The sequence below is a fragment of the Hordeum vulgare genome, chromosome 6H (genome assembly GCF_904849725.1).
Source record: "Hordeum vulgare subsp. vulgare chromosome 6H, MorexV3_pseudomolecules_assembly, whole genome shotgun sequence".
Classification (NCBI taxonomy): domain Eukaryota; kingdom Viridiplantae; phylum Streptophyta; class Magnoliopsida; order Poales; family Poaceae; genus Hordeum; species Hordeum vulgare.
This window is the reverse complement of record NC_058523.1, coordinates 157,632,897-157,659,654: the sequence shown is the minus strand read 5'-3', so window position 1 is coordinate 157,659,654 and position 26,758 is coordinate 157,632,897. Positions and strand designations below refer to the sequence as shown.

Genomic DNA, 26,758 nt, shown 5'->3' with positions numbered 1-26,758 from the left:
CAATGCGCATGAAGATGGAGGTTTTTGTATCCTCTTTGGGTACCTATCAGCTTTGGGACTACTTTCATAGCATAAGCCAACTACCAAGTCAAGCACCGCCGTGCTCTAAAAGATATATGTGAAGCACATAGAGCAAAATTATCCAGCTCAAAAGATATAAGTGAAGCACTATGAGCATTCTAGCAAAATCATGACGAGTGCATGTCGCTCTCTCTCAAAAAGGTGTGCAGCAAGGATGATTGCGACACAAAAAAAGAAAAGACTCCTACGATACAAGATGCTCCAATCAAAACACATATCATGTGGTGAATAAAAATATAGCTCCAAGTAATGTTACCGATGAATTAAAAACGAAGGAGGGGATGCCTTCTCGGGGCATCCCCAAGCTTAGGCTTTTTGGTGTCCTTAAATTTGGCTTGGGATTCCTTGGTCATCCCCAAGCTTGAGCTCTTTCCACTCCTTATCTCATCGTCCATGAGAACATCACCCAAAACATGGAAACTTCACAACACAAAACTTAAACAGAAACTCATGATAACATTAGCACAAGAAAACAAACTACCACTTCTTTTGGTACTGTAGCAAACTTGAATTCTATCGATATTGGTGTTGGGTTACTGTATTCTTACTTTTCCATGGCAAGTACCCCCCAATACTAACCATAGTTTCATCAAAACAAGCAACCAACTCAACAAAAACAGAATCTCTCTAAAACAGACCAGTCTGTAGCAATCTGTATACTTTGTATACTTCTTGTACCGCATAAATTTTGAAAAAATACGAATGCCTGCACAAAAGGAATATGAACCAGTACCAAAAAGAATCAACTCAAAAGATCTTTCTGAATAAAAATGAAAAATCATCTCGTGAGCGAAAAGTCTCTGTCTTTTTGCAGCAGGATCAAACAATCATCACCAAGACTAGTCATAAAGGTTTTGCTTGGCTCAAACACAAAAAAAACACAATCTCGACAGAATTATGATGGTGTGGACGTAACAAAACAGAAAGAAAAAGATAAATTCATTGGGTTTCCTCCCAACAAGTGCTATTGTTTAACGCCCTTAGCTAGGCATAAAAGCGATAGAATCACGTCTCGTCGTCTTTGGTGCTCAAACCATAAGTGGCCCTCATCATGGATTCATAAGGCAATCTTATTTTCTTTCTAGGCAAGTGTTCCATTCCCTTCTTTAAAGTAAATTTAAATCTAATATTCCCTTTCTTCATATCGATGATAGCACCGATAGTCCTTAGGAAATGTCTACCAAGAATAATAGGGCATGCAGGATAGCAATCAATGTCAAGCACAATGAAATCCACGGGTACATAGTTCCAATTTGCAATAATAAGAACATCATTGATCCTTCCCATGGGTTTCTTGACAGTAGAATCCACAAGATGCAAATTAAGAGAACACTCTTCAATCTCATTAAAACCCAGAACATCACATAAAGACTTTGGAATCGCGGAAACACTAGCACCCAAATCACACAAAGCACTGCATTCATAGTTTTTGATTTTGAGTTTGATGGTAGGTTCCCACTCATCATGAAGCTTTCTAGGGATAGAGACTTCCAATTCAAGTTTCTCTTCAAGAGATTTTATCATAGGTTTGACGATATGATCGGTAAAGGCCTTGTTTTGGCTATATGTGTGTGAGAGTTTAACATGGATTGCATCAAGGAAATGCATTCAATCAAGGAGCAACTATCATAATTGAATTCCTTGAAATCCATGGTAGTAATTTCATTACTACTCAAAGCTTTAATATCTTCTACTCCACTTTCAATGCTTTTAGCATCAAGATATATGAACTCCGAATCATTGGGGCACTTTTCAACCAAAGTGGATTCATATCCAGCCCCATAATCATTAGGTTTGTCACAAGAAAACAAAGATTCAATGGGAGTCACACCAAGCACTTTAAGACCTGCATGATTCTTATCACGAGAGCACGCCTTTTTAAGCCATTCATGTCTAGCACGAATTTGGGCGGTTCTTTCTTGGCTCTCAATCATGGAAACACGCATAGCTTTCAAAGTTTCATCCATATTGATCTTGGGAGGAGCACATCTAACTTTCAAAGAATCAACATCACTAGACATTCTATCAACGCCCTTAGCCAAATCGTCAATTTTGAGTAGCTTTTCCTCTATGGACGCATTGAAAATCTTTTGTGAGTTGATGAACTCTTTGATATTACTCTCTAGGTCAGAGGGTAATCTATTGTAATTTCCATGAGTATTGTTGTAGGAGTTGCCAAAGTTATTATAGGAGTTACTTGGAAAAGGCCTAGGAACATAGTTTCCTCTAAAAGCATTGTTGTTGCCAAAATTATTCCTACCAACAAAATTAACGTCCAAGCTAGCGTTGCTACTCTCAATCAAGGAAGACAAGTGCGTATCAATAGGATCTAAAGGAGCACTTCTACTAGCAACCAAATTCATTAACTCATCCATCTTAGCACTCAACGAGTTAATTTCTTCTATAGCATGTACCTTCTTACTAGTAGGTGACCTTTCAGTGTGCCACTGAGAGTAGGTTGTCATGATGTTGTCTAGGAGCTTTGTAGCTTCCCCTAACGTGATTTCCATGAACGTTCCACCTGAGGCGGAGTCCAAGATATTTCTAGAAGCGAAATTCAAGCCAGCGTAGAAGATTTGTATAATTATCCAAAGACTCAAGCCATGAGCAGGACAATTTCTAATCATAAATTTCATTCTCTCCCAATATTGTGCAACATGTTCATGATCAATTTTCTTGAAATTCATGATATCATTACGGAGAGAGATGATCTTAGCCGGCGGAAAATACTTGGATATATAACCAAGTTTCTGCGCGATCTCGCAACGAGAAAGGAAAAAGCTTCAATTTAATCACATCATTATCCACATATTTCTTCTTTTGCATATCGCAAATCTCAATGAAGGTGTTGAGATGGGATGCGGCATCTTCACTTGGAAGGCCGGAGAATTGCTCTTTCATAACAAGATTCAGCAAAGCGGCATTGATTTTGTATGACTCCGCACTACGGGCGAGAGCAATCAGAGTACTAATAAAATCATTATTATTAGTATTCGAGAAGTCATAGAGTTTGGTGTTTTCATTCATGGTGACTTCAGCAAGCAAGCAAGCACACGAGCGAACAAAGAGCAAGCGAGAAAAAGGGTGAACGAAAAGGCAAATGAAAAAGGCAAATTGTGAAGTGGAGGAGAGGAAAACGAGAGGCAACTTGCAAACAAAGTAAATGCAAGAGATGAGTTTGCGACACCTACTTGGATAAGTTCTTGACTTGATCCTCCCCGGCAACGGCGCCAGAAATCCTTCTGCTACGGCAAAAAAAGTCCTTCCCCGGCAACGGCGCCACAAACCCTTCTGCTACTTCTCAAACAACAGCGCCATAAATTGACACGTTGATGGAGACTTGCTTGCGTTGGTTTTTACCTTGAAGAAGAAAGGGTGACGCAGCACAGGAGCAGTAAGTATTTCCCTCAGTTTGAGAACCAAGGTATCAATCCAGTAGGAGAATCACGTCAAGTCTAGAGTACCTGCGCAAACACAAACGAGCTTGCACCCAACGCTATAAAGGGGTTGTCAATCCCTTCAAGATTGTTTGCAAAGTGAGATCTGAAGGCGGAAAGTGCAACGAAGTAAAAGAGTGTAAGGCTAAAAATATGGTGTGGAGTAGACCCGGGGGCCATAGTGTTCACTAGAGGCTTCTATCAAAATAGCAAATATCACGGCGGGTGAACAAATTACTGTCGAGCAATTGATAGAACCGCGCAAAGTCATGACGATATGTAAGGCAATGATCATACATATAGGCATCACGTCCGAGACAAGTAGACCGATACTTTCTGCATCTACTACTATTACTCCACACATCGACCGCTATCCATCGTGCATCTAGTGTATTGAGTTCATGACGAACAGAGTAACGCCTTAAGCAAGATGACATGGTCTAGAGGGATAAACTCAAACCAATGATGAAAACCCCATCTTTTTTACCTTTGATGGCAATAACACGATGCATGCCTCTCTACCCCTTCTGTCACTGGGTGAGGTCACCGCACGGTATGAACCCAAAATCAAGCACTTCTCCCATTGCAAGAATCATAGATCTAGTTGGCCAAACAAAACCCACAACTCGAAGAGAATTACACGGATATGAAATCATGCATAAGAGAGATCATAAGAAACTCAAATAAGATTCGAAGATAATCTGATCATAAATCCACAATTCATCAGATCTCGACAAACACACGGCAAAAGAAGATTACATCGGATAGATCTCCATCAAGATCATGGAGAACTTTGTATTGAAGATCCAAGAGAGAGAAGAAGCCATCTAGTTACTAGCTATGGACCCGTAGGTCTATGGTGAACTACTCACGCATCATCGGAGAGGTCATGGTGTTGATGAAGAAGCCATCCGTATCCGAATCCCCCCTCCGGCAGGGCACCAGAAAGTGCCCCAGAAGGGATCTTGCGGAGACAGAAGCTTGCGGCGGTGGAAAAGTACTTTCGATGATCTCCTTATTTTTTATGGTATTTTAGGGAATATATAGGCGCAAAACCTAGGGCAAAGGAGCCTCAGGGAGCCCACAAGCCAGGGGGCGCGGGCCCCCTGGCCGCGCCATGAGGGCTTGTGGGGTCCCTGGTGGCCCCTGCCCTGATTCTCCGGCTTCTCGATCTTTTTCTGTTCCAGAAAAAATCTTTTTGGCAGTTTCATTCCATTTGGACTCCGTTCAAAATCCTCTTCTGAAAGGGGTCAAAAACATGGAAAAAACAGGAACTGGCACTTGGCACTGAGTTAATAAGTTAGTCCCAAAAAATATATAAAAGGCATGCAAAACTTCCAAAGTTTGACAAGATAATAGCATGAAACCATCAAAAATTATAGATACGTTGGAGATGTATCACACGTCACCTTGATTTCTATCGTTGATCTCGTGTTAATCGAAACCGAGTCAAATTCAAAATAAGTCGAATGAGAAAAGTTTTCGAATGTTGAAATAAAAATGTTGGATGAGTTACAAATATTTCTTAATTATTTATAGAATTGAATCGGGCATTTTTGAATTTTTTCTAAAACCCCTATATATTCAAAACGGAAACTAATTAAGAAAATAAATAACTAAAAACAAGAAACGAAAAAATAAAAAGAAAAGCCTAAACGCCCCGGCCCAACTGGGCCTAGTGGCTAAGCCGGCCATACCACGGCCCAACTCGCCACGGGGTATAAAACCCCGTGGGCGTAACCCTAACCGCCCCACTCCCGGTTCCCACTCACGCCGCCGCTCCCTTCCCTCGCTCCCACGATCCCCCACCTACCGCCTCTCGTCAGTCCCACCTCGCCCGTACCCCACGAACCAGCGCCGCTCGCCCCGTCTCCTTCCCCCCAGCGAGCGCCAGCTCCCTCGCCCCTCGTGGCATCACCCGAGAACCCCATCGCCCCACTTCCTCCCCCCTGGACAGTACAAGAAATATGCTCATACATGACGTTTTTTAAGACGTCGTTGATGAATTCGTCATAAATTTGTGACGATTTCATCCGAGATCATCGTAAACCGTTTGAGGGGATCAAATCTACATATAAATTACGACGATGTGAGTCAAAAACGTTGTAACCGCATAAGATGAGATCGTCATAACTTTTACAGTGATTATAAAAATGTCGTAACATGTTCTAACTTTATTGACATGTCACTCGTGGGTCCATTCTATCCCACCTCATGCTAGTTTGTGAAGCAACCTACTATTATGTCATTCCAAAAATTCTATAAAAATTCTCATAAATACTTTGGACCATATATTTCCCAAATATATGAAAACCCTCCCTTCCATAGTTCAAAAATAATTCAAAAATATTCATTTTCCTATTCTGTTCAAAATAGCACTTTGTGAAGGAAGTGTTATTTCTATTTCTTTGATTACCCTCATATTGTTTGAGCACTCTTTCCTATCCAAATCATTGCCTCATGAAAACTTTCGTAATGATTTGCCTAGTAAATCTTTCTCAGCAAATTTCCAAAGTTTATGTTCAGCTAACAACTTTGTGAAGGAAGTACTAGATAGGAATTTCCTGACGAGTTGAATTTTTTACACATCATCTATGTGCCCAAAACATAGCTCTCCATAAATTTTTAGCTACATCTAACAATACATGTGAGCTCATCATCCAATCTTTGTTTTTGGTAATAATATCATTTTGTGAAGCAACTATCTTTTATATTGCTTTATAGTTGATAAAAATTTACCACGGGATGACACTGACCATATAACCTCACTCCACCAAATTTTAGCTCATTTAATTCAGCCACTTTCTCTCAATATTTTGCCCAATATTCTGTTCAGTAGAGAGCATTGTGAAGGAAGTACAATTTTTATTTACCCAAATTTTATGAAATTTTTACAGTACCTTAATGTGCCCAAATTATCATCCTCCTCCAAATTTAAGCTCAATCCAATGATCTATGTGAGCCCAGTTTCAATTACCATTTTTTGTCCAGATTGGCACATTGTGAAGGAAGTGTCACTTTTTCATGTCCAAATGGTATAATTTTTATACAGTGCCTTCATATGCCCAAATTAACATCATACACCAAATTTCTACTCAATCCATTCATTCATTTGATCCTAGCTTCAACATCCATATTTCTGCACAATGTGTTACTTTGCAAAGCAAGTGCCACCTAGATTCATCCATTTGAGATAAAAATTTGCCAAGAGAGTCTCCTTAGTAGATGATCATCCTCAGCCAAAATTTAGGACCATTGTCTATGTGAATTACCCGCACCGCTAATCAAACACTTGGTTGCTAATTCATGTTTGTGCTTAGTTCAGTCTCCTCGTGAGATTCTTCTATTGAATTATTCTTGCTAACACCTATCAAGGGATTGTCCAACCCACCAGACATGCCTATTCCACCTAGAACGCGTGGCAATGCAACGGTCAGGCGGTGACTATGCGACTAGCATGCAAGTTCACGCGCTCTGGAGTTGGGGCCCTCGACCACCATCCAAACCTCGACGTCAAGGCACCACACCATGTATTTCTGATTAAATAGATACTTATATACCTATAAATGATTTTTGGGAAAAATAAAGAGCAAACTATAATGTAGCTGCAGTTCAAATTTAACCCGCTTCCAATTGAATCGACATAAATTTGTCTTTTTCACGAGAGGTGGATAAAATCTTTTAACACCCAACCATTTTGTCAATTGTACATTAAATATGGACTAGTATTTTATAAAAATGATTTGATACAATTTTAAAACAAATATATGGTAGATCCTTCACAAAAAAACTCATTTTGGTCACTTGAAAAATTGAAAATGAATTTTTCATACAAGGAAAATGAAAACTTCCTTAATCAACATTGTTTGCCATTCCAATATGCACCCTTGTGCATAATATTATATCATTTCAACAAACTATGTCATGAATGTGGCCATAAGATTGATCATTTGGCTTGAAAGACATGAATCTTCACACATGGTAGCCCATTTCTAGGAACACTTATTTAAAATAATTGTCATATTACTAGTTTATTATTTTTCCTGGTAACTCTGTCACATATAATGACACAATGCAATGGTTTTCATTTTTTTGAATTTGTTTTGAATTTTTCATGGTCATTTCAAAACACGGTCAAAACTACGGGTATGACCGTTCATACCTAGTGGTTGAATCTTGGAAATGTTTTGATGTTTCTATGATTAAATAGATACTTGTGTACCTATAGGAAAAATATAGAGCAAACTATAATGTAGCTGCAATTCAAATTTGACCTGCTTTCAGCTGATTCAACGAAAATTTGTCTTTTTTACGAGAGGTCGATAAAAGTCTTTAACACCCAACCAATTGGTCAATTGTACATTAAATATGTCCTAGTATGTTAGAAAAATGATTTGGTCCAATTTTGCTACAAATATTTTGTAGGCCATTCACAAAAAAACTCATTTTGGGCACTTGAAAAATGAAAAATGAATTTTTCATACAAGGAAAATGAATACTTCCTTAATCAACATTGTTTGCCATTCCAATATGCACCCTTGTGCATAATATTAGATCTTATGAACAAACTATGCCATGAATGTGGCCATAAGATTGATCATTTGGCTTGAAAGCCATGAATCTTCACACATGATAGCTCATTTTTGAGAATACTTTTTAAAAATAATTGTCGTGTTACAAGTTTGTTATTTCAAGGGTCGCCTATTCGTCCCAAATAAAAAGGAAAATCTCAGGATGACCGGAAAGGTGAAGAAAGAAGCTCACGACACACCATTGTCTATTCACCCGGAAAGGTGATGGAAATGGGACCATGTTAAAATGGACTTTGTCACTGGTTTTCCCAAATCTCAGAGAGGTAATGATGCCGGATATTATCCAACTTGCCGAAGATCAAGTCCACATTATTCATGAGAATCTGAAGGCTGTTCAGAACAATTTGAATTTGAGATTTAAAAATAAAACAAAGCGGGAATAATTATCGAATGCGAAGATTAAGATATCGGGGGTGATATGAAAATTCCATAATAGATTATAATTATAAATCGAACATTTTAAAATTGGTTAAAATTCTATATATTTAAAACAGAAATAATAAAAGAAATAATAATAATGATAACTAATAAAAGAATAATAGAAAAAAGTATTTAAAAAAAAGAAAAATAAAAAGACCCTCGGGAACAACTAGGCCAAGTGGCCGAGCTGGCCATCAACCGCTCCAGCCCATAACCACCCTCGGCTATAAAGCCCTCTAGGGGGCTAACCCTAGCCGACCCGTTCACCCTCCCCACTCCCCTGGCCGCCGCCACCCATCCCACACAACGCACCCGCTCGCCCCACCTACCCCTCGGCCTCTCCCTCCACCAGATCGACCCCCCCCCCTCGTCCCCTCTCTCCCACCGACCCCCAGCCCCACGCGGTCCCTCCTCTCGCCTCTCACCCACCCACCCAACGCCCCGCCTCCCTCCGATCCGATCTGCGTGACGGACCCGCTGCGGCTGGGCTCCATGGTGGACTTCCCGGACTTCGAGGCGCACCCGGTGGACCTCCCGGACGCGGCGGACACGCGGATATCGGTTCCGCGGCGAGGTGCAGGGCCCTGAGAGCGTCGCCTTCGACCCGCGCGGCCGCGGGCCGTACACGGGCGTCGCCGACGGCCGGCTCCTCATCTGGGACGGTGCGCGCTGGGCCTACTTCGTGGATGCCTCGCCGCCACCTCCCCAGATCGCAGCCGACGACCACTACAAGAAATATGATCGATAATGACCCACCATTTTGGTCAAAGAATCATCATTGGTATCATGTTACGACCTTTTTTTGACTAAATTCAGAGGGTCAACAGTTGGCCGTCAAGAACGAACAACCATGACCTTTTCAGTATTTTGGTCAAGTATTCTTTGACCAAAAAACTTAGGTCATAAAATCTTTGACCAATTTTTTTGGTCATTACATGTGTACCTGAACCACGTAGGAGCTGACATGGCATCAGCCACATGGCTAAGCTAATGATGTGGCGGATCACCAATGACTGAAAAATAATGTCACAATTTTACTAGCCCAATCCAAATCAGACACCTAAATGGGTCAGGCCCAACAATTCAGATCAATATTTGATATTTCAGCCCATTACTATTTTTATCTAGGACCAGGCCTTATTTTCGCACAGTTTTCATACACTAGGCATCGTAGATAATTCCGATGAAAAAACATTATGTTAAATAGTCCCGGTCATTTAAACAATAAGCATCATTGCAGAAACTTTACAAACATGCACCACAAAAAATAGTCCGCCTTCAACTCCACTACAAATCCAGTTACAATGAAGCTTCATCCAGTTACAACTCCAGCCCTAGAACCTAGTAATTATTACTAAAATGAGCACATAAAGAGAATGAAAGGTCCAATGAAGCTTCATCTCAGTCAAACATGTTACAATGTGAAATGAGCACAATATGTGATTTGACTTGTAACTATATTCATGTGTGTATACTAAGTGTGGGTGATACAATTGAAGCCCCAGCTGCCATGCCATATCTTCTTTATTGCTCCGGAGGAACGAAGGAACATGTGTAGCAGTCTCCATTATCTTCCCAGCCCAGGTCGATAAATTTCCATCTAAAATTCATGTGCACACATTCAAAATCAAAAGATACAGTATAATGTAGGTATGAGTTAGAAAGTTACTGCATGAGTGCAAACACCTTTTGGGTGACTCATCAGCACTCCAATCTATAGAAACTTCATGCCAGCAATGAATATATGTCAAAAAGATGTCATGAGAAAATACATGATGGATCTGTTCTTACATTTTTTTTGTTCAAGAAGTTTTCATTCCGTGTAGCTTTAATTATAGTATAGTATTAAACACCTATGTGTTGTCGCAAAAAAGCCTATTTATATGCTTTTATAATATTTACCAATATTTCAAATTTCTCCATCTATTATTATTTTTAATTGCACAATTATATTTTTCTTCTTCTGATATTCTCCTTCCACTTCATCCTCCTAGTCACTAAATTATTCGCCAATTAGACCCTATGCTCGTGGCTAGTGAGCAAAAAAAGTTGGTCCTCCTACTGTTCTGCCAGTATGATGTCATCAATAGTAATTGGTGTGCATGCATGAATCCTTTTCGCTCCTCCATACAATATTTATTTGGCAGGTATGAACAAATTAAGAAGTGCTACATAAAAAAAAGCTGGTCGCTGTTTTTTTACTGATGTTTGATGAGACTATCAAGTATAATTAGCATAGGTATCGAGTTAGCTCTTTCATGCAGATTAGCAAGTGCTGGCATCCGAAAAATAGAGTTCAAGGCTAGTTCATTTGAATTTTCTTTGAGAAGGCTAGTTCCTTTTATTAGCATGTAACGTACTGGAGCCAAAAAAGTACATGTATGTTTTTCTCTTGGCCCACAAATATAAAATTCTGCTGAAGGCAATACCTAACATTAGTGCTTAAATGGCGAGTTCACGTAAAAACACAATTATGATGCAGTAAGGTAAGACACTTATATGTGTTGGGTCCGCCGGACTCCAGCTTGGCTCTTGCATATGAATTCATCGTGTAATGCTAGTCCAACTGATTCACCTAGCGATTCTTTTTTTACCCTTACAAATCGTATGGGATAAGGAAACATGCTTATGCGTACTTCTATTATGGAAATCATACCCGTTTTTTTTAACTATTTTTCTGTTGTTACATCTAAGTCGTACGTTTTCTATTGTTACATCTAAGCCGTATGTTTTCAAAATATAATAGATTTTTAACAATGAGAGATGTGTATCTAAACAAGATCGTATTGTGAACGAGTAATGCAAATCAAGTGATTTATGATCACACCTGTTCATCCTCATCTCCTACTTGTTCGTGCGTAGGAACACCTTGAACTAGAGTAATCGTACTCAGCGTCGCCATTCCATTCTCCCAATCACAATTAATCCTTATATCCATGCGTTCTGGACAGGTTTGAAATAACAATGAAAAAAGGATAAGCACTTGGTATCATTGTATCATTAATTCTCTAACATTCATTGGCACTTTACAAATGTGCTTCAATATTGCTAAATCGAAGAACCATTTTGCAAGCATACATATGCACAGTATACCGTTTGTATTCATGTGCAATGCAACAAGGTTCAGGAAACAAATTGAATGACTGTGCGGCTAAAGGAAAAATACAGTACCAACCAATAGAGACAATGGTAGGATCGCACTTGAAAAACAACCATCATCTGGTCTTGCACATTATTCCCCCAACCATTATCTTAAGACTTTAATTTTCAAAACTAAAACATTTTCCCAATGGCAAAAGCAGGAAAACGTTTCTAAAAAAAGTACTACATCTATAACAAGAATGGCCAATAAACAAGAATTACAAAAGTAGGTATCCATGAGACAGCTTAGTTGTAAAATGGGTTCTTAGTCTTTCTATCACGACAAAGAGATAAATCTCTCCAGAGTGGTGCATGACTTTTCTAATCATAGCATTTTGCCTCGCTAGGAAGGACAATGCCATGTATTACTCCAGGAAGCATAATATAGAATACTCCATATTTGTAATATACAACAGTAAGCACAAGAAATCACACCTCATTTGATCTTACTATTAAAATAAACAGGCACTAAAGCAACATTATATCTAGTTTTGTAATATTATAATTTATACAATATCTTAGATTTTGTCGATTGATGTCATATTATATCTGGTTCATAAAGTGGCTCACCCTGAAACATGGGCTTGAATCCACAAAGCATCCATTTTGCAAACATAATCCATCACTGACAAATCTTAAATTCACAAGTAGAAAACAACAAAAAAATAGATAAATATTTGTTGGTGAAACGTGATTGCCATGTCGAACCTCAGTGACTCACTTTTGGAGCGGCATTCCTTGATGAAAGAAAAGTCAGTCAAGGGTCCATTAGCAGCATTGCAGTCAGGAACAACAAAAAGTATATAGGAAATTTATGGTTGCCAAAGAGCGGCATGGGAATCATGATTGTTGTAATTCAATCTTTTATAATATTTAAAGGTGGCCAAGGATAAGAACCTAAGCTAGCAAGTAACAACACACCAAATTATTTTCGTTCCCCCCTCCCAAAATGTTGCTCTTTGTATTAAACATTTCCAGTGGACAATTTTATCCTTGTGAGACTTCTACGGAAGTAGACCTCAGCACACATATGTAGTATTCTATCTTGTCCAGCCATTTCACTCACGGTTTCAATTTGGGCAAGCATACATGCTGTTGAGTTGTGTATATGATAGGTAATATTCTCTTGCAGTGGTAACAAACTTATCTCCAAAACAAACAGGTCCATCGGATTGAAGAGCGGGACGAACACGTACCAACAAAAGGGGCATAGGAACCGGTCGAGGTCGAAGGTGAGGGAGCACTTTGAATAGGTCCAGGATCTGCAGCGATGAGGCGAGGGAACACTTTGAATAGGTACAGGATATGCATGGACTTGTCCTTCATGCGTTGTCGGCAGCCGTGTTGTCCTTCTCCTTGGCCACATGGATCCACTGAAGCGTGAGCTCTGGATGATAGCGTCAAGAGGAGGCACGGGTACCATACCCGCCGTTGTCGTGGTCATCCGCGCCGACGTAATGGCCTCCCGCGTCAAGCGCTATAGCTAGATCCGTCGACGCCATGGGCGTACACGCCGACACCGGGGCCTGCCGCGGCAAACAGGAGAACAAGGACTGTGCCAAGGGCACGGTGACCAGCTCGCCGGTGAAGGATGGTGTGGGACTGTGAGAAAGAGCGTGGAGAGGATCGATCTTGTGAGTGGGAAGGGCGAGCTGGAGGATGGGCGGGACAAGTAGAGAGGGAGGAACGCATCTGGGGTTAGGGTTAGGTTAGCTTGGGGAGGGATTTTATATGCTATTGGTCGTGTTGGGCCGGCTCAAGTCATGATTGTCAAATGTGTATATAAAACAACTTATATGTATATGAGAAAAGTAGACATAAAAAATATATAAATTAAAAAATGTACAATATTTATGACAAAATTAGACATAAAATATATAAAAATATAAGTAGACATAAAATATATCAAAAAAGGACGTATACAAAAAAAGTATGATGTATTTGAGAGAAGTTGACATACAAATATATGTTATCAAAAATGTTAATTATATATTTGGAAAATCTTAATCCTGTATATAAAATTATTCTTGGTGTATACAAAAAACAAAGAAAGAAAAAAATAACATAAACCATAAAAAATATACCAAAGAAAGAAAGAAAAAATTAAGAAAAAACAAGAAGGATAAAAATATGCTATCATTAATAACTAAAATGTACTTTTTTATTTTCATTGCACTGCAAGTATTTGTTGGCATCTCCGAGGAGGAATGGTATATATTTTTTGTTATCTAATAAATTAAAAACATCTTGAGTACAAAACTTTCTGACGTGTACAAAAAATGTACAATGTTATTCTCATCGTACTCCAAGTATTTTATGGGCGTCACGAGGAGGAATGGCAAAAAATGAGTAATGAGATATCTCCAATTAGGTAGATATTTTTGTTGTTCAATAAATTAAAAATATATTGAGTATATTTAAAAATTCATTCCATTTTTATTGTTTCTGCGCAATACCACTTAACATGTTATTTGTCATGTCACATCGTCAAAGATTTCAAAGGATTTACTCGTGTCTTGATAGTGTGTATGAGTGGTGACTTTTTCTTCCCGTCGAAACGCACGGGCATTTTTGCTAGTTGGGTTTAGAAGAATTCAACCCATATGGTTGTTTGTAGTTGCTTACTATATTTATTAGACTAAATATCCCTCAAAAAATAGACTAAATTTCTTTTGCATATTCATTGTCTAAAAAACATTTTGATTCACGTTCGGGCCTTCTCCTTTTGAGACTGCGAAATAGAGATGGTTATGCCTATTGGGAAAACTTGCATTTCGTGTGGTACTCCTGTTGTCACTAGTGTTGTCCGTATAAACACTTTTTTATTTAATTAGCCGTATCAACAAACTATTACAAGTAGAGTTCATTCATTTGAAGTACATTAGTGGTCGTTATGTAGTGATTGCATCGTGCTTGTTCGCCCATTGTTACAGGTTCAAATCCAAGCATGCGACATTTTCGTTCTTTATTTCTTACACGCATACATGGCAATGGGTTGCATCCCTGGGCCCACATTTATGTGTTGTGCACATGGCAGTCCTGCTAGTAGGTTCATTTTACACATGGGTCCCATCTATATGTAAATTTGATACCTACTCAAAATTTACATGTAGACATAACACACTTAAAATTGACACGTATAAACGACACGCATGCATAATTGTTGAGGTGTCGCCCAGTAACCTCCACTCATATGATTATGACCTTATTATTGGTCATGGTGGATCTAAAATGGGATGATGAACAATGCTACACATCTTAATGACCATTTTGAGCAATGGTATTTTGACCTTATGAACAGAATTGTCATAATTTAATAGGGTTTGGACCCTCATAGACTCTCCATGACCAATTTATTAATTTTTGTGATAAATCAGTGACCAATTAAACCACCGTCAATATTTTTGGTCATAACTGAGTGTTTTTCTTGTAGTGGACCTCCTCTCTTATCCCCACCACACCGACGACTTCTTCTGCTCCAGCCCCACCATCGACATCCCGCCTCCCGTTCTCCTTCTCTACCGGCTGCTTAGAGGGCTCGAGGACCTCGGCTTCGGCTAGCGCCGGAACAAGACCCACACGCTCTGCTTTAGTTGCGGCCGCCGCAGCTTCCACCTCCATAAGAGCACCTGCTCCTCGTGCGGCTACCCCGCCGCCCGCATCCGCAAGTGTAAGCTCCCCAACTCCTCCTCCCTCCCACGTCCTCCGTTCTATTTCTCCATGTCTGTTACTGATATGCGCCACGTTCTTGATGTTACCACGGGCTTATTAGGATGTGGTCGGCGTCTCGTCGTGGTTGTGAGAATTGAGACGTTAGCAGTTGATTCAGTCATCTCGGTTCATAATATATCTGCATGCTCTGTTTGGATGATGGTGGTTGGATGCATAGTTTGATCTCCCAGTGGGAGTTCTTAGGTTCTGTTGATGCATGTGGTAGCGAGATTATGGGTTCTATGTGATTTCTTTTCTCAATGTTGTTTCTACGGTTTGCAAAATGTCGTGATGAATAATGAAATCTACAACGCATGTCAAACTTCTGAGATGCCATTTATTTGGCATTGATGATATGATGTTTCATATTCTGAGCTTTTACTGTTCTTTGACACATACACTTGCATCTTTTGCCGACGAGCAGATCATGAAATAGAGTTCTTCTTCATAATGCTAAGTTTCTCTATACTGAAAGTTTTTGGTAACTGAAGGACCCTCTAATTTTTGTGGAAAAGGAACTAAGCCTTGCAATTTTTGTGATTGCAGTCATGCGCCATATGTATGGATAAACCAAAGGATCTTGCGTTTGGATGTGGACATGAGGTGCAGAAAATATCCCCTTGCTTTCCTCTGAACATTTATTCATAATTCTTGTTGTATATACAAATTGCTAACACGTTTAATTCAGACTTGCTATGACTGCGGTAAAAAATTGGTGCACTGCCTTATGTGCCAGCAGCACATAACCACCAGGATCAGGCTGTACTGATTGAAAGCCGACCACCTGATGCTTTCGAAGCATGTGGTGTGCCAATACGGAAGGAGCTCGATGGAAAATGTTCAGAATTCCGCACAAATTTTACTTGTTGTCCATAAATTTTAGCGTCCTTAATGTGGTTGGGGTGTCTTCGATTAGCCGGTGATTTAAGGCCCTGTTGGAATGCAGCCGTTATTCTCCATTTCCCGCAAGGGAAATGTGGATTGAACCGTTTGAGTAAAATTTCTATGGTCCTGAAGGGCTCTTAATTACTGCAGTGAAGAATGTTCTGTGGAAAATAATGTACATATTGATTTCCTTTCTTTATCTTGTAAATAAAATGAACAGTCAAGAAAATTCAGGATGTACCAATTAGGAAGACATTTGCATTGTATATTAATTAAAACCTTTTATAATTGTTGAATATTCAGTTTTGTATCCAGTGGGCTCGCCGGGTTTCAGCACCGACCGGCTGCCGCCCAACACCACCACCAGCCGCGGCGCGACCGACCCATCCTCCTACTCGTACGATGATGGCGAGGCGGAGGTCGACCCCAATGTGCGCCCCGAGGAAGACGACGGGGAAGACCCCTTCAACGACGACTACCTCAAGTAAGCGGGACACGTCCCAACTAGAGATTTTCCGGATGTACTGTTACTTGGGACAACGTTTAGATAGATGTTTCTAGTACCTGACAAGTTTAGCCCGTTGGTTCTGTTAATAAATTGGTTAGTCAACGAATTCGGGGGTTCTAGATTCTAGGAATTCCGGCGTAGATTTACTTCATAAATAGGCAGATTTGAGCCACTCGGATACAAGGGGATTTACAACACTTCGCCGGATTGTGCATTTTGTGTTACCATGAATGTTTTGTTAGTCATGGACTTTCTAATGTGGAAATGTCTGCCAACTTGCTTCCCCTAACTGAATATGAATATTAAAACATGTTGTTTGTGCTCGGTATTTTGTTGGGTATATTTCAGTTTACCAAATTCAGTACCTGATATGTCCTGTTGCTTTTGATGAATTAGTTGTCTGAAAAGGATTTGTTGATCAGTTTTCTGCTGTCCAGATGAATAGTATTGTTCAGTCACCTACACAAATTAACTGTTCCTTTCTGTTGTCCTGTAGTTTTCCTAATGTGTTTTTTACTTTCTGGATTGGCTAGTGTTTTGGAAACTGTGACTGTTCAGTAATGTGTTTTTTATTTTCTGGATTGGCTAGTCCTGACGCTAAATTCAGGTTTATTTTTTGTCTTAGAAGCACCTCATGTGTTTGTGTAGTTGTACAGTCTAGTGTTGTCAGCTCTTTACTTATGTCTTATTGGTAGAGTAGGGCATTTTTACTTATTTGCATGTAATCGAAATCAATAAAGAATGTCGATATTTTTGCTTAACTCTATTTGCCTTCTTTGGATTAAGATTATAGCACGAACCATTCTTTGAGATGGTTTTTGCATTCAACTTGTCCATACATATCTTAGCACTGAACTGAATTTTGTTTGGATAGTGGTATTTGGGATGCCATGAGGTATCTGATGCTTGGTCTTCTTTCATGGCCTTGTTTATCGTTAGATTGGCATACATCGAGAAGGAAACGGGTTTTTGCGACACTGGCTGCTCTCATACAAGGAGCTTCCTGTTACTATACCCCCGTTTACACATATCAACTATATTGTTCTCTCTGCAGCTGGTTTCTATGGTTGATTCATCAGTGATGATCAACACTTATTAGGTGTCTCATCATACAGTATATTATTAAACTATGCATATTCGGCATCTGAAGTCATGTTTTTGTATCTCTACTTATTCTGAATGTCTAGTAAGAAGCACATTCTGTCATGGATGTTGTATAGTTGTCTTGTCTTAAATAAATAAAAACTCCTACACCATTTTTTGTTTGCTTTGAGAAGTGATGATATCATATCCATACCACGTTTCTGCACTTACTGTGATGATCAATTTCTTTTTTCCTTGGATTATATGGACCTAAGGATACTTTCTCCAAATTATCGTCTATGACTATACAATGCGCAAATGTAATCCCATCAGGATTCCAAGCCAGAAATCTGATCCATCTTTTATGTTTTACTATTGTCTTCTCGTTAATATTTGGAGTGCTAGTCAGGTTTCCTTTCTCCAATCTGGCTAAAGAATTACCCGAGTTGACACCAGAAATCAACTCAGCATCAAGCTCTATCTAAATCAATAATGCTCTTTGGTAGTCCCTTTTTCATATTTTCATTTGATTCGATCTAAAACTTCTGAAGGTAATAAATTAGAGTCTCTGGTGCACTTATTGATAGCGTAATTTAGTGATGTATGTTGCCGAAAGGATTTTTTGGGCTAATATTCTTACACGCTGGTTTGCACTTGGTTATCACAGTAATGTGGAGTAGCTTGTTTTGTATTATCTTACATGTCTGCTAATTATTGTGTCATTGACTCCTGCTTGTGTCAGTGCTTAAATTCCTCCAGTAAAGCGAAAATACCATAAAGATATTGAGTTTGCTTGTCTGCATTTCCTTTGTCCAGAATTTCCTCGAACAATCTTAGGTAGTTTGAAATTTAATTTTTAGTTTCTGTGACCTGTTTAGGTTGGACTAATTATACTCCAGAATTTATATCTCAGGATTTTTAACATCATCTTTAGGATGAAAACAAATCTTTTTTATTTCTAATATTTTTATATTTGTTTCCTTTTGATTGATGCATGTGCAGTGTAATGTTTTTGTAGGTTGACAAGTTGTGGCATCTCGAGCATGCCTCATAGGAGAGCGGAATGAAGTCCACTGTACTGTTGGGGCAGTAGCAGATGTGCCATTGTTCTATTGTGCAATTTTGTTCGTTCTTGCTATATTCATGTGTAAGGACATGTATTCATGAGATGATTTATTGTGATATGTAAACTTGGGATATGTATTTTGTGATGTTATATGATGGATGATTTTAATTCGACTTGGAGTTTTCTTGATTTGAATATAAAATAGTATTGGATTTAATACTGGATAAATAATTGGGTTGAAAAGGACCAACAAATAGAAATGAATCCAAATTCTGGAACAAAAAGTTGCTGAATTCAAAAATGAAAAAGGGCCAAAACTGAAACTGGACCAAATGTATTTGGGCTCTAAAAGGCTAGGTCCCAAATTATGTGATATAAAAAAATTCGAAAAAAATACTAGAAGTGGCTGTAAATAGGCTAAGGCCCAATAAGAAAAAGCCCAAAAAATTAAAACCAGCCCATGTGATCAATTGAAATGGGTTGGCCTGATTTCAACCATGATGTTTTGATTTCGTCGTAATTTTGCCACGTAGGACTGGGTTTGATTGCCAACGACGATTTAGGATCGTCGTAAAGGTTACGACGATAGAGGAATTGTCGTAAAAGTTACAACGATTTTGATCAAAACGTCGCTGCTGTTCATTTCTGACGCTCCGTTTTCGACGCTTGGTTTTTCGTCGTGAGATCGTCGTAAATTAAAAACCGTGACGATGTAGCGACGAAAAAATAGCGTCGTGTATTAGCATATTCCTTGTAGTGGGATCCCGTCGTCCCGCTCCTCTCATCTCGCCAGCGCCAGCCCGTCCTAGTTCCCCCTCGCGCGCCGCCGCCCCTCGTCCTCACGGCGTGTTACTCCCCGAGCCGGCCCTCCTGCCCACGTTGCCGCACACTCCCTCCCACCGAGCTCCTCACCCTCGTGACCCCATCCGGCCCCTACCTCCCTCGATTCCAACGTCGGCCGACGTCGGGTCCACCTAGGCTGATCTACACCACACCGCCGCCGCCGGGGCCTCTTTTCCCACCTCCTCACCGAGGCCTTCCTCGGCCTCCCCCAGCGACGCGCGCCCTCCTCCTTGGGCACCCCACACCAACCACCACCACAGCCGTCTACGCCACCACCGGTGTCGCCCCTTTTCAGCCTCCCCCTGCACCACCGTTGCCAGATCGGTGCCGCACCGGATCCGTTGTCGTCGGGACACCCCTCGCCAGATTCACCACGACGCCGACCCCGCCCCCCAACTCGCGTCGCCGTCCTCCTCCTCAACGGCTCCATCGAGCCTCGCCAAGCACGCCACCCTACAACGTGGGTGTGAACGCCCCCCTCTCCCTCTCCTTCACGCTCCGGTTCCGTTCCGGCGTTCATCGCCTAGTTCCAGCGCCGTTGATCTCCCGTATGAGGAGGTGGAGGTTGCCTCCTCTCTCTCTCTGTTGAGAGAGATGTCAATGAGTTGAGGAGAGAGATGGCAAAGAGTTAGAATAGAGAAAGAAAATGGAAATGTGCATGTATGTATGTATGTATTATGTATGTATGTATGTATCTATTATGTATGTATGAATGTATGTAGAAAAGAGAAACATAAAGTATATGTACAGAATATATGTGTATGTGTGGGCTCGTTGTCCTAGTGACAGTAGGGCTTCACCACTCCCACCAAATGACACGTGGGGTCCCCCCCTAAAAACATAAAAATAAGAAAATAAATCTAAATATATATATATGTTTTTATTAATAAAGTAAATAAATATTTAGATATATTATTTAATTAATTAGTTAATTAAATAAACCGATAAATTAGTAATATGTTAATATAAATAAATAATTATCCTATTAGAATATGGCACGTGGGTCGCCTCACTAAAAATTAATCCTAATTGAAAATTGTGTCTATGACACATGGGACCCACTGGTCAGTTGACCAGTCAACTGTTGATGTCAGCATGACATCATGCTGATGTCATAATAGTATTTAATAATTAATTAAATATGTTTTTATTTCCTAATTATTGAACAAATTTTAAAAATTAATATAAAATAAACTGTAAGTCAGATCAAAAAAATTAACATGAAAGTTGATCAGTAGAACAAGACGATCCCGGATACGCCATCCGTTCGTTTGTCACGCGTCCCTAGCATAGAAAATATGGAACTTTTCCATCATTTTTCCTCTGTCCAGTAGTAGCGGGAGACCCGGGAAATATCATTGGACATTCTTCCGACCCGTGTGCGACATATGTTACTACGTTAGCTCATGCCTAGCCTGCATATTTCCATGTCATGCTTAGTGTTGCACCTGTTGCTGTTATTTATTGTTTCTCCCCCCTCTTCTTACCGGTAGACTCCGAGACTGGCGTTGTTGCCGGGTACATCTACCCTCCCGCCGACCAGACCTTTGCCGCAGAGCAACAAGGCAAGCAAACCCCCTTGATCATCCCTATATCGCCTATTCTTTCTCCCTCATGCTTGCATTAGAATTTTGCTACTGTTGTAGTTAGCTCCTATATCTGATGCATAGCCTAATTTTGATGAACTACTACTTTCAGTAATGTATCTTTATAAACTGTTTAGTATAGGTGGAGCAGTCATCCCTCTGACCCCTGAGTCCGGTTGCCCCGCTTTAATGATAAGTCTCGATCCCTGATCGACGAGCCAGATCCGACACATCACTTACACCCCTGTCATGGGTATAAGCCTGACAGTAGATGTGTAGGGTACGAAAGGATGGGCAGAGCCTTAGCTACGGCGAGGTTGTATGAGTTCAGGCCCCTCTGCGGTGGAGGTAATAGCCCTACGTCTCAGTGCTCAGGGAGCTTGTTGTCGAGTGGAATACAGAATACAGTGAATTGCTAACCCCTGCGCTAGTGGGAGAGGGTGGCTTATATAGAGTGCGCTGCCCTCCACAACGGTTCGGTGCACAGGGGTGGAGTAGTGGCGAATAAATGCATACGTTACAGGTAACGTGCGTCTTAAATGCTAATAAAGGCACATAGAAACGTATGACCGTTTCCCTCCACGGGGGTTATGATGCACAGAGTGGAATCCAGTCGGTTAGTTTGATAAACTCCGAATGCTAATCTCCGACTGGACGGTCGAGGATCTGTTACCGACTGGATGAAGGGAACTCCTTAGTTCAGTCGGAACTAACTAAGGGCCTTGTCTCTTATGAGGGGTAGTCCTTGGGTTGGACCTTCAGGGCAGGCCTATGACCCTACCCTAGGACTATAACCCCATCATTAGTCCCCGGATGGATTGGGGTTGGAACGACGAAGGGATGCTTGAAGTTTGGATCCGACTGGAACGGATGTGACTTTGGCGTTGCTTGCCTCGATCCATTTTATCTTTTCTGACCAACGATCTGAGTGGAAGTATTGGTGGAACAAACTGTCGGAAACCGAGTGCTTCCAGGGTATCTCCTGACATGACCACTCAACTGACAGCGGCGGATTTTCCGGGATCCTCAAATTTCAGTTACCGCGCGCTCAGCGGGGATGACGACATCGCGCTCGAGTAGCGCCTGACGCCTCGATTCCCGCACCTTCATCTTCTCCACTGATATCGCTGCGGTTGGTCGGGGGATAAGGTTTCGGGGCCACCTGCCAGTGATGCAGTCGAAACCTTACTTAAACCTCCGCGGCGAGGGTTTTCTCATTACGCTCGCCGGATCTCTTGCCTTTGATTGCTCCGCTCCTCTCACCTCCTCCTGCGCACCCAAGCTCCTTCCTTTTCCTTCTCCTCCGCGTACCCGCAGCTTCCGCCATGACCAAGGGACAGACTAGAAAGCTGGAGGCAAAGAAGAAGAAGGGGAAGGCGGCGGCTCCTGCTCAACGGCGGCAGCGAGCGTTGCCGGCGGGGTGGATCCAGGTGGACTTCCTCCCCTCCACGGTGATGGAGGGGGATCTGCTGGAGCTGGTGGAGCACGGGATGATCGTGCACAAGTCGTGGAGGTTGCCGGCGGAGAATGAGATCGAGCCGGCGCCCCGGGAGGGGGAGCGCGTCCTGCTGCTCAGCCACGTATACCGAGGTTTCTCCCTGCCCCCGCATCCTTTCTTCAAAGGCATAATGAACCACTTCGGGGCGCAGCTTCACCACTTTCCCCTGAATGCTATAGCTCATCTATCTGCTTTCATAGTCTTGTGCGAGTGCTTCATCAGCTGTCCCCCCCCATTGGGGGCTTTTCAAACATATTTTCTCTCCTAGATCCCAAACTATCAAACGACTTCACCAGTCGGATGATAAGACACACCTTCTCCAGCTCTGTGGAGGCTTAGGTTTCCAGAAGAAGAGTAGAAGTAGTTATCCTGCTCTTCAGCTGAGTGAGTCGGTTAGGAACTGGCAGTCGACATGGTTCTACTGCCAGGACGTTGCTTGCCCGAATGCCACGACAGGGTTGCCTCCTTTTAGCTTAGACCGACCCGCTCCACCTAAGCAGCTTGCGCTCACGAAGGCGGAGAAGATCGACATCGAGCCTCTGGTCGACGCACTCGTAGATGTCGTCAGGAGGGGAGTCAACGGCATAGATTTGCTGGAGGTTTTCCTCGGTCGACGCATCCAACCACTGTAGGCTCGCGACCACGCCATGTGGCATTACACGGGGCCCGAAGACTCCACTCGGACCAACGTCTTGGGCGTGACCGAAGAGAAGGTGGCGTCATGGGTGCTCCAGATCACAGGCGCCTGCGAGAACCCCAGAGGGTCCCGGCGAGTGAGGGCTTTCTGCGCGGACAACCCTCCTCCGAACGAGGTGAGTACCACTTGTCGAGTGCACGTAACTGTCTTAGTTTTATCGCTTTCTTGAATCTCTGTCTGACGCCTGATGTCGCCGACTGTATTTTATGCAGAAGTGGACCAACTGGGTTTCCCTGTCTCGAACAGGAACCCGGCCGAGGAGGAGGAGGAGGGCAGCCAGGAGGGTAGCGTGGAGAGCGTCGAGTACGTCTCCGACAGTGGGGAAACGGAGGAAGAGTCTAGTGAAGAGGAGGGGGAAGACGAAGAGCAGGACTCGCCACACCCGCCGCCAGAGCATGGAACCAAGCGCCGACATGAACCTGCAGCTCTCTCGGCCCTTCCAGCATCCTCGAGTGCTCCACCAACTGCTCCTACCGTTTCGAGTGCCCCGTCAACTGTTCCCGGGGGTCCGAGTGCCCGGACCACCAAGAGGACCAGGGACGCTGCTACTGAACTTGCGGGTCAGCCTTCCAAGGTGGCCAAACCGAGTGGATCTAAACCTCGGAAGGCTTTGCCGCGGATGAGGGTCACCGTTCCTGTCACCTCGACGTAAGTATATTGTTCTTCTAACTTCTTCTGATATTCGATTGGACTCCTGTTTCTTGGTCGAATGAATTTCACTCGACAGGGTTGCTACCTCTGCCACCTCTCCGGCACGCCAGGGGGATGACCCCATGGACATGGACAACGTCGTCTCGTCCCAGCCAGGTGCGTCGTAGCGATTCCGAGAGTTTACATCATCGCATCACGAATTCTGTCTTCGGTCTTGCCCCTTTCTTTTTCTGAGATCTCACGCCGTTTGGTCTGGCTTCCCTCAGGGGTGATTTATGTGGATGGGGGTGACCAGGGGAGATCTGAGCAAGCTGCGGTCCCTGTCCTTGAGGCTGTTCCGCTAGTTACTGCTCTCGCTGCGGACGTGCCGCCGACTGAAGCGATGCCGTCGACTGAAGCGGCGCTGGTTGTTGCTGAACCGACTGGAGCAAGCCTTGGGATGCCCAAGGAGCCTCCAACGATGCCAGGCCCGTCGAATGTCGAGTATAACGTCCAGCGCCTCCCAAAGGATCAGGTGGGAGCGGCCAAGGGGGCCATGGTGCAGGCGGAGTTGATGGCGGGAGAAGCCAAGAAGGCGTACGACTCCATCGCATCCCTGTACCAGCGGAGCTTGGAGCTGCGGGACGATAACCGAGTAAGTGGGCTAGTAAGTATTTACTTTTCTCTTGTAACCCACTGGGTGTGCTCGAATACCGTATGATTTTTGCAATGGGTTCACTCTTAGTGAACCCAGTGGGTGTAGTCCCCGAGACTTCTGTCGAGTGCTTGCACCGGCAGTTGTCTTTATACATATTGTCTTTGACGTGATCAGATCCATAATTAATCTGGTCGAATGCTAACAGTTGGTGCACTCGGAGTGCACCTCCTATAAGAGTCCCCGAGAGTAATTTTACTCAGGTCGGGTAGTATTAGCCTCGTAGGCGTAGGTGTTGTCATGTAGCTCAATAGGGCGGACCTGTTTGAGTTTCAAGCCAGTGGGGTCACTCTCAGTGAACCCACTGGGTGTAGTCCTCGAGACCGCTGTCGACTGCTTGCGTCGGCAGGGGTCTGAAGAACTTAGACTTTTTATTGTCGGATTTGTCTGATCGTCTCTTGGCGCTGGCTGGCAGAAAACTTGCGAGATGGGGACAGCGTACAAGACTCTTAGGGCTGAAAAGGTTCAGTTTGCTGGTGAGCTGGATGCGGCACTGGTTGCAATGGCTGGCATGAAGGATGTTCTGGTGGAACGAGAGAAATCGTTGGAGCAGGCCCGTGAAGCAAACAAGGCACTAACTGCTGAAGTTGAGAAGATGAAGGCACATAGGTCTGAGCTGATGGGGCAAATGAATGTGTTGAACAAGCGGTGTATAGCGCAGGAAAAATACGTTAGTGATTGGGCCCGGCAGATGATAACGCGTCTCGATGGTAAGTCTTGTTTTTCCGAGTGCTTGTGGTATGTGCGTTACACTCGGCGCTTATTGTTTGCTTGTCCTGTGTTTGCAAATTTTTGCATGGACGCTGAGGCTGAAGCAGCTGACGTGGAGCGGTCGATTCGTGAGAACATTCCACTCGGCGAGGACGCCAATCGAGATCTGCTCCGAGCGCACATTCGCCTGGGCAAAGTCGGGCCTTTCATCGGTCGACTGAGAGAAGTCGTCGGCCGGATCGACAAGGAGCTTTGGCCTGAAGACGAGTCTCGGTATGAGATGGAAGGCTTGATGACTCGGCTGGAGGAGGTCCCAAACCGAGTGCAGTCATGGAAGAAATCTGCGGCTCGCTGTGGTCCAGACGTTGCGCTGTCCCTGGTCCGAGTGCATTGCAAGGAGGTGTGCGAAGAGAAGCTGAAAGCGTTGAAGGTCGCCAACACGAAGAAACTTCGATTCGAATACTTCATGGAAACCTTCCTTGAGAGTGCCACCCGCATCGCCGACGGGATCGACCTGGACACATTCGTGGAGCCCTCTAGTCCTGGCGCCAATCTGGACGACGCTTAAGAAAACTTTTACCTCGGTATGCCGAGTGTTGGTTGTAAGAAACCTTGGCCACTTCTGTTGGCCGTCACATTCTTGGTTCGGTGCGGGTAAGCTTGATCCGCACCGAGTCAACTATCCTTAGGTGAACTTCGAATTTAAATCAAATCTTTTTCTCTTCTGTTGCCAGAGTTGTTGACACCATTTTGGCTCGAGTTTTTGTTTGGCTTTTCTTGTTGAAGCCAATGGCAAACATGGAGAGCATGTAATTGTCAGTTTCCTTGACATCTGTGTGAGCCTCTCTGAGGGTCTGCCAAGTCGTCGAGTGGATCTGTAGGATACACTCGAGGGTAATAGAGTACTTAGGCGATTCATGATCGCGGCTAAGTCTTCGAGTGCGACGGTGTAACATCCCAAAATTTTGAAATGTTAAAATAATTATTAGATTGTTTGTTTGTTTGCTTGAGTGATTGAAACTTGTGTGAAATTTGAAGCTTTTCAAAAACTTTTGAATGAGAGGGAATAAAATGACTTTCCCCATCTCCGATGAATTCAAATTCAATCTTTTAAAAGAAAAGAGAGAAGATGACATGACTTCTTCAACTATAAA

The 26,758-nt window shown here is 42.6% G+C and overlaps 3 non-coding genes across 3 annotated transcripts; all 3 read left to right on the top strand.

Annotated features, from left to right (window-relative positions):
* The first annotated feature begins 15,662 nt into the window (after positions 1–15,662).
* Positions 15,663–15,763, top strand: LOC123406589. The gene has a single exon (XR_006612259.1). It is a non-coding gene; the product is annotated as a small nucleolar RNA R64/Z200 family (small nucleolar RNA).
* A 1,895-nt stretch (positions 15,764–17,658) lies between these two features.
* Positions 17,659–17,804, top strand: LOC123406660. The gene has a single exon (XR_006612320.1). It is a non-coding gene; the product is annotated as a small nucleolar RNA F1/F2/snoR5a (small nucleolar RNA).
* Positions 17,805–18,122: 318 nt separating this feature from the next.
* Positions 18,123–18,217, top strand: LOC123406534. Its single transcript, XR_006612221.1, has one exon. It is a non-coding gene; the product is annotated as a small nucleolar RNA Z103 (small nucleolar RNA).
* The last annotated feature ends 8,541 nt before the right edge of the window (positions 18,218–26,758 follow it).